Genomic DNA, 11451 nt, shown 5'->3' with positions numbered 1-11451 from the left:
AAAAACCCAGATAAAAAAAGCGACAAAAAAACAGAAATAGGACAAAAACGCAATAAAAAAAAACAGAAAAGACACCAAAAAAATGAAGATAAATGAGGGACAAAAACGGTAACAAAAATGAAGGAGAAGAAGGAGAAGCAAAAAAAAAGTAGAAATTCACAGAAAAAACAAGAATTAAGCGTACAAAAAGATCTACAACAAATACTAAGGGAAATAGCCGACGAAAGGCCCACAAAAAATCAGATAAAAAAAAAGACAAAAAATATTACGAAAAAGAAAACAAAAATTCGTCAAAAAAAGAAAACAAAAACTCGTCAAAAAAAGAACGTGACAAAAAAAGACCCCAAAAAGACGGCAAAAAATGAAGATAAAAGGACTGTGAAGAAGAAAATGAAAAAGTAGAAATCGACAGAAAAAGCAAGGATAAAGCCCCCAAAAAAATCTACAAAGAAAGACAAAGGAAAATAGGCGACAAAAAGTCCACCAAAAAAATCAGTTAAAAAAGGGACAAAAAATATTACGAAAAAATCCGGGACGGCAGACAGACGGACAGACGGACAGACGGACAGACGGACAGACGGACAGGCGGACAGACGGACAGACGGACAGACGGACAGACGGACAGACGGACGGACAGACGGACAGACAGACGGAAATGGGAGACCTATTTCTTCGTCTTCTAGGGGTCATGAAAGATCGAGAAAACGTAAAAGTAGAGAGTCGGCCGACGGACTCGATTACAATACTTCCTTTGCTTACGCTCGGGAAGTAAAAAGAAAACAAAAATTCGTCAAAAAAAGAACATAAAAAATCGTCAAAAAAAGAAAACAAAAATTCGTCAAAAAAAGAACGAAAGAAAGACCCAAAAAGGACGGCAAAAAATGAAGATTAAACGGAGGTGAAGAAAGAGATGAAAAAGTAGAAATCGACAGAAAAAGCAAGAATAAGGCCACACAAAAATTCTACAAAAAAAAGACACAGGAAAATAGGAGACAACAAATTGTCCACAAAAAAAAAAAGAAATTAAAATTTCGTCAAAAAAAAACAAACATTTGTCATAGGAAGAATGCGACAAAAAAGACCTAAAAAAGACGGCAAAAATAAAGACAAAACGGGAAGAAGGGGGTGAAAAAGTAGAGATCGAAAGAAAAAGCAAGAATAAAGGCCACAAAAAAATTCTACAAAAAGGGATAAAGGAAAATATACGACAAATAGTCAACAAAAAAATCAGAATAAAAAGCGACAAAAAATATGAAGAAAACAAAAATTCGTCAAAAAAAGAACGCGAAAAAAGACCCTAAAAAGACGGCAAAAAATGAAGATAAAACGGAAATGAAGAAGGAGAGGAAAAAGTAGAAATCCACGGAAAAAACAAGAATCAAACCCTAAAAAAAATTCTACAAAAAAAAAGACAAAGGAAAAAAGGGAAAAAAAGTCCACAAAAAACCTAGATAAAAAAGCGACAAAGATATCCCAAAAAAACACAAAAAAAAATTGTGAAAAAAAAGACATAAATAGGAAAAAAAAACGCAATAAAAAAAGCAGAAAAGACAGCAAAAAATGGAGATAAATGAGGGACAAAAACGGTAACAAAAATGAAGTTGAAGAAGGAGAAGCAAAAAAAAAGTAGAAATTCACAGAAAAAACAATTAAGCGCACAAAAAGATCTACAAAAAATACTAAGGAAAATAGCCAACGAAAGGCCCACAAAAAATCAGATAAAAAAAAACGACAAAAAATATTACGAAAAAAGAAAACAAAAATTCGTCAAAAAAAGAACAAAAATTCGTCAAAAAAAGAAAACAAAAATTCGTCAAAAAAAGAACGAAAAAAAGACCCAAAAAGGGCGGCGAAAAATAAAGACAAAACGGAGGAGAAGAAGGAGGTGAAAAAGTAGAGATCGACAGAAAAAGCAAGAATAAAGGCCATAAAAAAATTCTACAAAAAGGGATAAAGGAAAATAGGCGACAAATAGTCAACAAAAAAATCGGAATAAAAATCGACAAAAAATATTAAGAAAACAAAAATTCGTCAAAAAAAAACACAAAAATTTGTCAAAAAAAGAACGCGAAAAAAGCCCCTAAAAAGACGGCAAAAAATGCAGATAAAACGGAAATGAAGAAGGAGACGAAAAAGTAGAAATCCAGGGAAAAAGCAAGAACCAAGCCCTAAAAAAAAATTTACAAAAAAGACAAAGGAAAAAAGATGACAAAAAATCCACAAAAAACCCAGATAAAAAAGCGACAAAAAATATTACGATAAAAAGAAAACAAAAATTCGTCAAAAAAGAACATTAAAATTCGTCAAAAAAAGAAAACAAAAATTCGTCAAAAAAAGAACGAAAAAAAGACCCAAAAAGGACGGTAAAAAATGAAGATAAAACAGAGGTGAAGTAAGAGATGAAAAAGTAGAAATCGACAGAAAAACAAGAATAAGGCCACAAAAAAATTCTACAAAAAGACACAGGAAAATGGGAGACAACAAATTGTCCACAAAAAAAAGAAAATAAAAATTCGTCAAAAACAAATCATTCATTTGTCATAAGAAGAAGGCGACGCTACAAAAAAGACCTTAAAAAGACTGCAAAAAATAAAGACAAAACGGAGGTGAAGAAGAGGATGAAAAAGTAGAGATCGACAGAAAAACCAAGAATAGGGGCCACAAAAAAATTCTACAAAAAGGGATAAAGGAAAATAGGCGGCGACAAATAGTCAACCAAAAAATCAGAATAAAAAGCGACAAAAAATATTAAGAAAACAAAAATTCGTCAAAAAAAAGAACGCGAAAAAAGACCCTAAAAAGACGGCAAAAAATGAAGATAAAATGGAAATGAAGAAGGAGACGAAAAAGTAGAAATCTACGGAAAAAGCAAGAATCAGGCCCTAAAAAAAATTCTACAAAAAAAAGACAAAGGAAAAAAGGTGACAAAAAGTCCACAAAAAACCCAGATAAAAAAAGCGACAAAAAATATCCCAAAAAACACAAAAAAATCGTCAAAAAAAAGACAGAAATAGGACAAAAAACGCAATAAAAAAAACAGAAAAGACAGCAAAAAAATGAAGACAAATGAGGGACAAAAACGGTAACAAAAATGAAGGAGAAGAAGAAGCAAAAAAAGTAGAAATCCGCAGAAAAAACAAGCATTAAGCCCACAAAAAGATCTACAAAAAATACTAAGGAAAATAGCCGACGAAAGGCCCATAAAAATCAGATAAAAAAAAAGCGACGAAAAAAAGACCCAAAAAGGACGGCAAAAAATGAAGATAAAACGGAGGTGAAGAAAGAGATGAAAAAGTAGAAATCTACAGATAAAGCAAGAATAAAGCCCGCAAAAAAATCTACAAAAAAAGACACAGGAAAATAGGAGACAGCAAATTGTCCACAAAAAAAAACATAACATTTTATAAGCGTAAGCTAGGGAAGTATAGTAATCGAGTCCATCGGACGAATGGTCACTTTTATATTTTCTCGACGTTTCATGACCCCTAGAGTATGAAAAAAGTAGTATCCCGTTTCCGTCTGTCATTTTGTCAAATTTTGTATGTATATTAGAAATATCATATAGATGGCTAAATTCTAACCAACATTTTGCTAATAATTCCCAGCAACAATTTGATGACGTCATTTCAAAGAATTCTATGTGGGTCCCAACTGTGTTTTTTAAAATATAAAGTCTATTCGGGGCTGGGTTCCAAATGTATTGTTTTAAGAATGTGAAACCTTCTCGGGGGTCCCAATTGTATTTTGTTAAGAATGTGAAACATTTTCGGAGGTCCCAAGTGTCTTTTTTAAAAATATAAAATCTTCTCGGGGGCTCCAACAATTTTAGACATGTTTTAAGTTTCTTCTTGTCGAAATAAGTAATAATATTAAGAAAAAAAGGGAAAATATAAGCCCCGCCCACCCACACTATCTCAATTGTGATGATTTTTTTTATTCGTCGTGAGCCAAGAAGGCGGCGCTTAACTGCAAAATCCCTATTTCTCTACGAGAAATTAAAAACATGTTTTTGAGTATCGTGTTGTTCAAGAATACTATGTATATTAAATAAAAATAAAGCCAAAGATTAGGCACCACCCATACCTGCCCCCATCTCAATTCTCAATTGTGATGAATTTTTCATTCATTGTCAGATTGAGGGGGGGGGCTTAATTGCAAGATCCATTTTTGAATTTACCATTTTAAACATGTTTTAGGTTTCTTATTTTGAAAAGACGACTACGCATGTTAAGAAAAAAGGCAAAATATAAGCCCCACCCACCCACCCTGTCTCAATTGTGATGATTTTTTTTTATCGTCGAGAGCCAAAGGAGTGGAATTTTATTGCAAAATCCTTATTATTTCTCTATCAGAAATTACCATGTAAAACATGTTTTTGAGTATCGTGTTATTCTAAAAATAGTGTGTACCTATATTAAGAAACAATTAAAGCCAAGGATTGAGACCATCCATACCTACCCTGATTTAGGTGGTAATAAAGTTTTCATTCGTTGGCAGACTTAGGGGCGGGGCCTAATTGCAAACTCCATATTTCCTGACAAAAATTTACCATTTTAAACGTGTTTTAAATTTCTTGTTCTGAAAAGATGACTACGTATATTAAGAAAAAAAAAAATCAACACAATTGAGATGGGGCGAGAGGGCGGGGTTAATATTTTGCCTTTTTTTGTTAATATACATAATATTCTTTGAATAATACGATACTCAAAAACATGTTCTTAATTTCTTGTAAAGAAATAAGTATTTTTCAGTTAAGCTCCGCCCCCTTGGTTCACGGCGAATAAAAAAAATCATCACGATTGAGATAGGGTGGGTGGGAGGGCTTACATTTTGCCTTTTTGTTTTAATATGTCTGGACTTCTTTTCACAACATAAAACTTAAAACATGTTTAAATGGAAAATTTGTATAAAGAAATATCGATTTTGCAATTAGCCTCCACCCCATAATTGCAAAATCCATATTTCCTTGCAAAAATGTACCATTTTAACCATATTTTAAATTTCTTGTTGTGAAAAGATGGCTATGTATGTTAAGAAAAAAAGGGCAAAATATAAGCCCACCCGCCCTGTTTCAATTGTGATGATTTTTTTATTTGCCGTGAGCCAAAAGGGGTGGGGTTTAATTGTAAAACCCTTATTTCTCTCCAAGAAATAAAAAACATGTTTTTGAGTATCGTGTTGTTTAAAGAATACTATGTATATTAAGAAAAAAACAAGCCAAAAAATTAAGCCCCACCCATATATTTCCCAAGCTCTATTGTGATGAATTTTTCATTCGTTGACAGACCGGGGGGCGGAGCCTAATTGCAAAATCGATTCCTACAAAAATTTACCCCATACCTTTGCCGTGAAACCTTCTCGGGGGTCCTTTTTTTTAGAACAATGTTATTGATCTTCATATTTTTGTGATTTTCAACGATTATTTCGTGTGCCCGGTTTTTGATGGCCTATAGAACTTTGGGTACTTTTGGGGTACATAAAAATGAGTTATTTCAAAGGATTTGGGCCCTTTTTTGGCCGTTTTCTATCTTTATGTGGTAGTTTTTCAATGATTTTTTGCGTGTGTCAAATTCTCTAGTCCAGGGACAAAAAAGTTGGGATGTGTAAAAACAAGGTACTTTATAAGTGTTTTTGAGATAATTTTGTTTGATTTTGGTGATGTTTAACGATTTTTTCATGTGCCAAATGTCTTGCTTCAGAAGTAAAAGCAAAAATCAAGTTTTTTTTTGAAAGATTTTAGGGTGCTTTTTAGTTATTTTTTTGTGCGCAATGTTTGTGGTCTAGAACTTTGGGTACTTTTGGGGCCAAAAACAAGGTATTTTGTTTGATTTGGGCTGATTTTCACTGATTTTTGCATATGCCAGAAGTAACATTTTATATACTATCTTTTGATAATGAAACAAACCAATAGTGCAAACGAAGCAAATCAATTAAAATTTCTCCTCAAATAATGAAGATTGATTAAACCAACTTCCTGCAATGAATGTAAACAAATTACTATAAAAGAATGGACCATCACTTAAGGGAACAGTAAGTGAAGGTATTAAAGAAATTATCGCCTTAAACAATCATAATGAGTTATCTACAAAACCAAGAGGAATTATAGAAAGGAACCCATCAACCATTAATAACGAATTCCAGCTACCATAAAATGCATTACTTTATTTATATCCCGAAGAAAGGTGCTATCAAAGATCACGACTCGAGGCACCGCAGATAACCACTGACGTCATCCGGAAAATACCAACATTACAACCTTTACAATAATAACAACAATAAAAAACGAAAGTTTCTGCAAGCAAGGAAACGCGCCACAATAAACTGTAACACGCGATTAACAAAAAAATCGCCTTACGTAACACCAACAAGACCATCGCACACAAAAAACGTCCCATATTCCGGCGAAAGTGCGCGTTTTTCTAGACCAAATCGAATGAGTAATAAGGTGACGATATTGAAAAGCGTCGAGAAAGTCAAAGTAATTCACTTACGCTTAAAATGTTCCGAGATTTACTTTTAATATTGTGCGACGACGTCTCTTCCCCTGCAGCAGGAGAGAAAGGTCAGCTTATCGCATCATCCGCGCAACCGCTTCTTAAAAATGGGTAATGCCCACGGAGAGCATTTCACTTTCGTCTGGGACATTATTCATCAAAGGCCCGACCCAGTGACAAAAAGCAGAGCTTTGACAGCTACACGGATTCCTGCGGTTTCTATTACAAGGTCTCGGCATTTCCTGCTACAGTAAGAGTACTGGCGTATTTGGTAATTGTAACGAAACTCGTAGTTGAGGCTTGTGTAAGAACTTCTCGTACAGACAGCTTTAATTGATTTGCAATATAACATCAATATAATGTACTTATAAATTATTACTAGTTGGATACAAGCTTGATCTTTTTTCTTGCAACGCCCTATGTTGTGGACGTTTATAAATTATTTTTCTGCATAATTAATTAAACAGAGTCTATAATTAAGTACATTCAAAGAATCATGTAATTAAGAAGTCGTTTGAAATGAATAAGACATGAAATTGACGAAACGATAGAAGAAGCAGCTTGTAATTATATTGTTGTTCACCGCATTTTCACAAAGCTTTGATAAAAAATTTATAACGATTTAGCTCCTCCATAAGTGAGATAAAGTTTCCCTGAAAAAAGATTATATAAGGGCAAACGAGCGTCCATTTCTCGCGTTTTGTCCTGAAACAGTATTGTCATGGCGAATATAATCGAGAAAAGCTTCAGTTTGAATTTAAAAGTGCTAAATATCATATGACTATACTCATTTGGGGACAGTCCTCTAGTCCTGAAAATACGAGTCTACATCTTGTATTTCGTTTTCTTAGTGATGGCCACGATATTAACATTTGTTAACACTGTAATGGATAAAAGGTCCGACAATATGGAAGCGAACAGCATGGTGGCTTTTTTAGCTGAAACTATTTCGTTTTGTTTCAAACTTCTGCCGTTTCTTCAAAACACTGAAAAAATAAGAAGATGTGCTCATCATCGCCGGGAAAGTCGTAGATGTCACAGTTAGAACATTTCTATCGGTAAAAATTTTCGTTGTAGTATGACTTTTCAGCTCAATCTCAATTTCTTAGGTTCTAAAAACAAGCTATTCGCTAATCGCCGTTTTAAATAATTACGACTAAAAAAGTGTGATCTGAATGAAAATTGGTGTTTAATTAAGGTATTTAAGTTTAGATATTATAATAAATAATGTTCTAAATACTTGTATGTGTTGTTTTGACTTCGTCCCCCTGGGCGTAGGTCGTTTTCGAACCCATGCTAATCTGGTTTTCATCGATCGAGAAGCAATTTCTCCTGTGCATCGCCATGCTCTATTTGCTGGAAATGGTGCGATATGTAAGAAAATCTAGAGAAAGTTATTTCCACCATCAACTGCAATCTTCGGTGTTGTTTTATCTTTCGTTTTTGTTTGTTCCGTTGCAAATGATTGCGTTAATGGTAACATCGGAGAGGATGTGGCTCGTATAGATGTGAACAGTTCTCACCTGTTCGAGTCTGGTTATTTATTAATTGAAATAGATCTGCAACTGTGGGAAAAAACAAGCTTAACATGAAAGCTCGTGTTTAACATTATGGGCGAAGTTTTGGGTGTAAACTTTCTTTGTCCAGTCGGAATCGTGATTTGGGCCGGTGTTCAATTCACTCCTAAAGAGCAACCAGTGATATAAGATACTGATTACTGACGGTATCAAGAGGAAGAAAGCTGATATTAAATTCGGCTGGTTAGCGTGGATGGACCACCCATCACTTCATTAAAGTATGTAACGGCAAATTTGTTATTAGTTAAAAATGATTCGATGGGACTTCAATTCGTATTATCGTAACGAGTATTAGAAAGGAGCTAAAGTTACTAATGGAAGAGAAGACACATTTATTTTGTTGTAAATTTTAATGTGGCTAATATTATGCAGCGTAGAAACTGCTTATGGAATAAATTTAGTCATTTAATAATCTGGTGGACATTAAATTAATTTGCTTAATTGTGCTTGTTCTGGTAGTGTTGACTTTTTTGTGACGAAAGTAACATTATGTCACATGCAGTTTTTTTAATGGATGAGTAGTAAACCTACATTGAATCTTTTATAATTTTCCCATATTTTAGCGTTTACGTACCACCAAATTAATTTTCATAAACCTTTTGTAACATTTTTAATGTCCAACACAATTTCCGGATATGTACTTATATTAAAAAAAAAAGTTTATTAATTTTCAGTTTTTTGAGAAGATAAAACGACTTTACAAATTTTAATGGAAAACAAAACAGTGAAAGGTTTATGCCAGGACAACTACGGTTTAGGAATTTACGAAAAAAATTTCTCTTTTTTTAGGAAAATGAACTATAAAAGAAGAATTTGTTTCAGTGTGTTTATCACCACTTTTTAAATTTAATTTTTAGTTTTTCAGTGCAGTTAGATTTCTGTTTCCCAAATTTTCCATATAATCTCACCGTTTTATATAGTTTCAAAATTTTCAAAAAACTAGTTTTCCGATTGAAGATTTAGTGCAAATAAACCACCACTAAAATCAGGCTATAAATTTTCTTCGAACATTATATTCCTTTTTAACAATTCCATTTTGCCTTTTTTTTTTTCTTAATATGTGTAGAAAAATAAAGATTTTACAATTAAGCTCAGCCCCTCTGCTTACGACGAATAAAAAAACATCATCAGAATTGAGACAGGGCGGGTGAGCGGGGCTTATATTTTGCCTTTTTCCTTGATATACGTAGTTGGCTCTTCAGAACAAGAAACTTAAAACATGTTTAAAATGGTAAATTTGTGTAGGGAAATATTGATTTTGCAATTACGCTCCGCTCCTCGGTCTGACAACGCATGAAAAATTCATCACGATTGAGATCGAGACGGATAGGTGGGGCTTTTTTGGGGTTACCATTTTTAATTAATACAGTCATTTAGTTTTCTTTGTATAACACGATAACTTAAGAACATATTTCATATGGTAACTTCTCGTGAAAAAATAAGGATTTAACAATTAAGCTGCGCCCCTCGGCTTACGAGGAATAAAAAAAAATCATCAGAATTGAGATAGGGCGGGTGGGCGGGGCTTATATTTTGCATTTTTTTTTCTTAACATACATAGCCATCTTTTCACAACAAGAAATTTAAAATATGGTTAAAATAGTACATATTTTAAATTTCATGTTGTGAAAATAAGTCTACACATAATAAAACAAAATGGCAAAATGTATGCCCGCCCACCCGCCCTATCTCAATTGTGATGATTTTTTATTCGCCGTAAACCAAGAGGGCTTAAGTTAACTACAAAATACTTATTTCTTTACAAGAAATTAAAAACATGTTTTTGAGTATCGTGTTGTTCAAAGAATACTATGTGTATTACAAAAAAAAGGCAAAAGATAAACCCTGCCCACCCACCCTTTCTTAATTCTGATGATTTTTTTTCTTAGAGAATTAAAACACGTTTAAAATGGTACATTTTTGTAATTTCTTATAATCTCAAAAAGGATTTTGCAATTAGGCTCCGCCCCTAGGTCTGTCAACGAATGAAAACTTCATTACTATTTAGATCAGGGCAGGCATGGGTGGGGCTTAATCTTTGGCTTTAATTTTTTCTTAACATATATAGTATTCTTTGAATAAGACGATACTCAAAACATGTTTTTAATTTCTCATAGACAAATAAGGATTTTGCAGTTAAGCTCCGCCCTCTTGGCTCACGACAAGTAAAAAGGAATCATCACAATTGAGATAGGGTGGGTGGGCGGGGCTTATATTTTGTCCTTGTTTTCTTAACATACGTAGCCATCTTTTCACAACAAGAAATTTAAAATATGGTTAAAATGGTACATTTTTGCAAGGAAGTATGGATTTTGAAATTATGGGGCGGAGTCTAATTACAAAATCAATATTTCCTTATATAAATTTTCCATTTTAGACATGTTTTAAATTTCATGTTGTGAAAATAATTCTACACATATTAAAACAAAAAGGCAAAATGTATGCCCGCCCACCCGCCCTATCACAATTGTGATGATCTTTTTATTCGCCGTGAACCAAGAGGGCTTAAGTTAACTACAAAATACTTATTTCTTCACGAGAAATTAAAAACATGTTTTTGAGTATCGTGTTGTACAAAGAATACTACGTATATTACAAAAAAAAGCAAAATATTATAACCGCCCACCCACCCCTTCATAATTCTGATGATTTTTTTTCTTAGAACCTCAAAACACGTTTAAAATGGTACTTTTTGTAATTTCTTATAATCCTACGATGGATTTTGACATTAAGCTCCGCCCCTGGGTCTGCCAAAGAATGAAAACTTCATTACTATTTAGATCAGGGCAGGCATGGATGGGGCTTAATCTTTGGCTTTAATTTTTTCTTAACATATATAGTATTCTTTGAATAAGACGATACTCAAAAACATGTTTTTAATTTCTCATAGAGAAATAAGGATTTTGCAGTTAAGCTCCGCCCTCTTCGCTCACGACAAGTAAAAAAGAATCATCACAATTGAGATAGGGTGGGTGGGCGGGGTTTAATTTGTCCTTTTTCTTAACATACGTAGCCATCTTTTCACAACAAGAAATTTAAAATATGGTTAAAATGGTACACTTTTGCATGGAAGTATGGATTTTGAAATTATGGGGCGAAGTCTAATTACAAAATCAATATTTCCTTATACAAATTTTCCATTTTAGAAATGTTTTAAAATCATGTTGTGAAAATAAGCCTACACACATTAAAACAAAAAGGCAAAATGTATGCCCGCCCACCCGCCCTATCTCAATTGTGACGATCTTTTTATTCGCCGTGAACCAAGAGGGCTTAAGTTAACTACAAAATGTTTATTTCTTTACAAGAAATTAAAAACATGTTTTTGAGTATCGTGTTGTTCAAAGAATACTATGTATATTACAAAAAAAAGGCAAAAT

This window comes from Zophobas morio, unplaced genomic scaffold (genome assembly GCF_036711695.1).
Source record: "Zophobas morio isolate AGI-343-1 ecotype UQ-CSIRO unplaced genomic scaffold, CSIRO_AGI_Zmor_V1 ptg000002l, whole genome shotgun sequence".
Taxonomy (NCBI): domain Eukaryota; kingdom Metazoa; phylum Arthropoda; class Insecta; order Coleoptera; family Tenebrionidae; genus Zophobas; species Zophobas morio.
The sequence above is the reverse complement of the archived record's forward strand: the minus strand, read 5'-3'. Positions refer to the sequence as shown.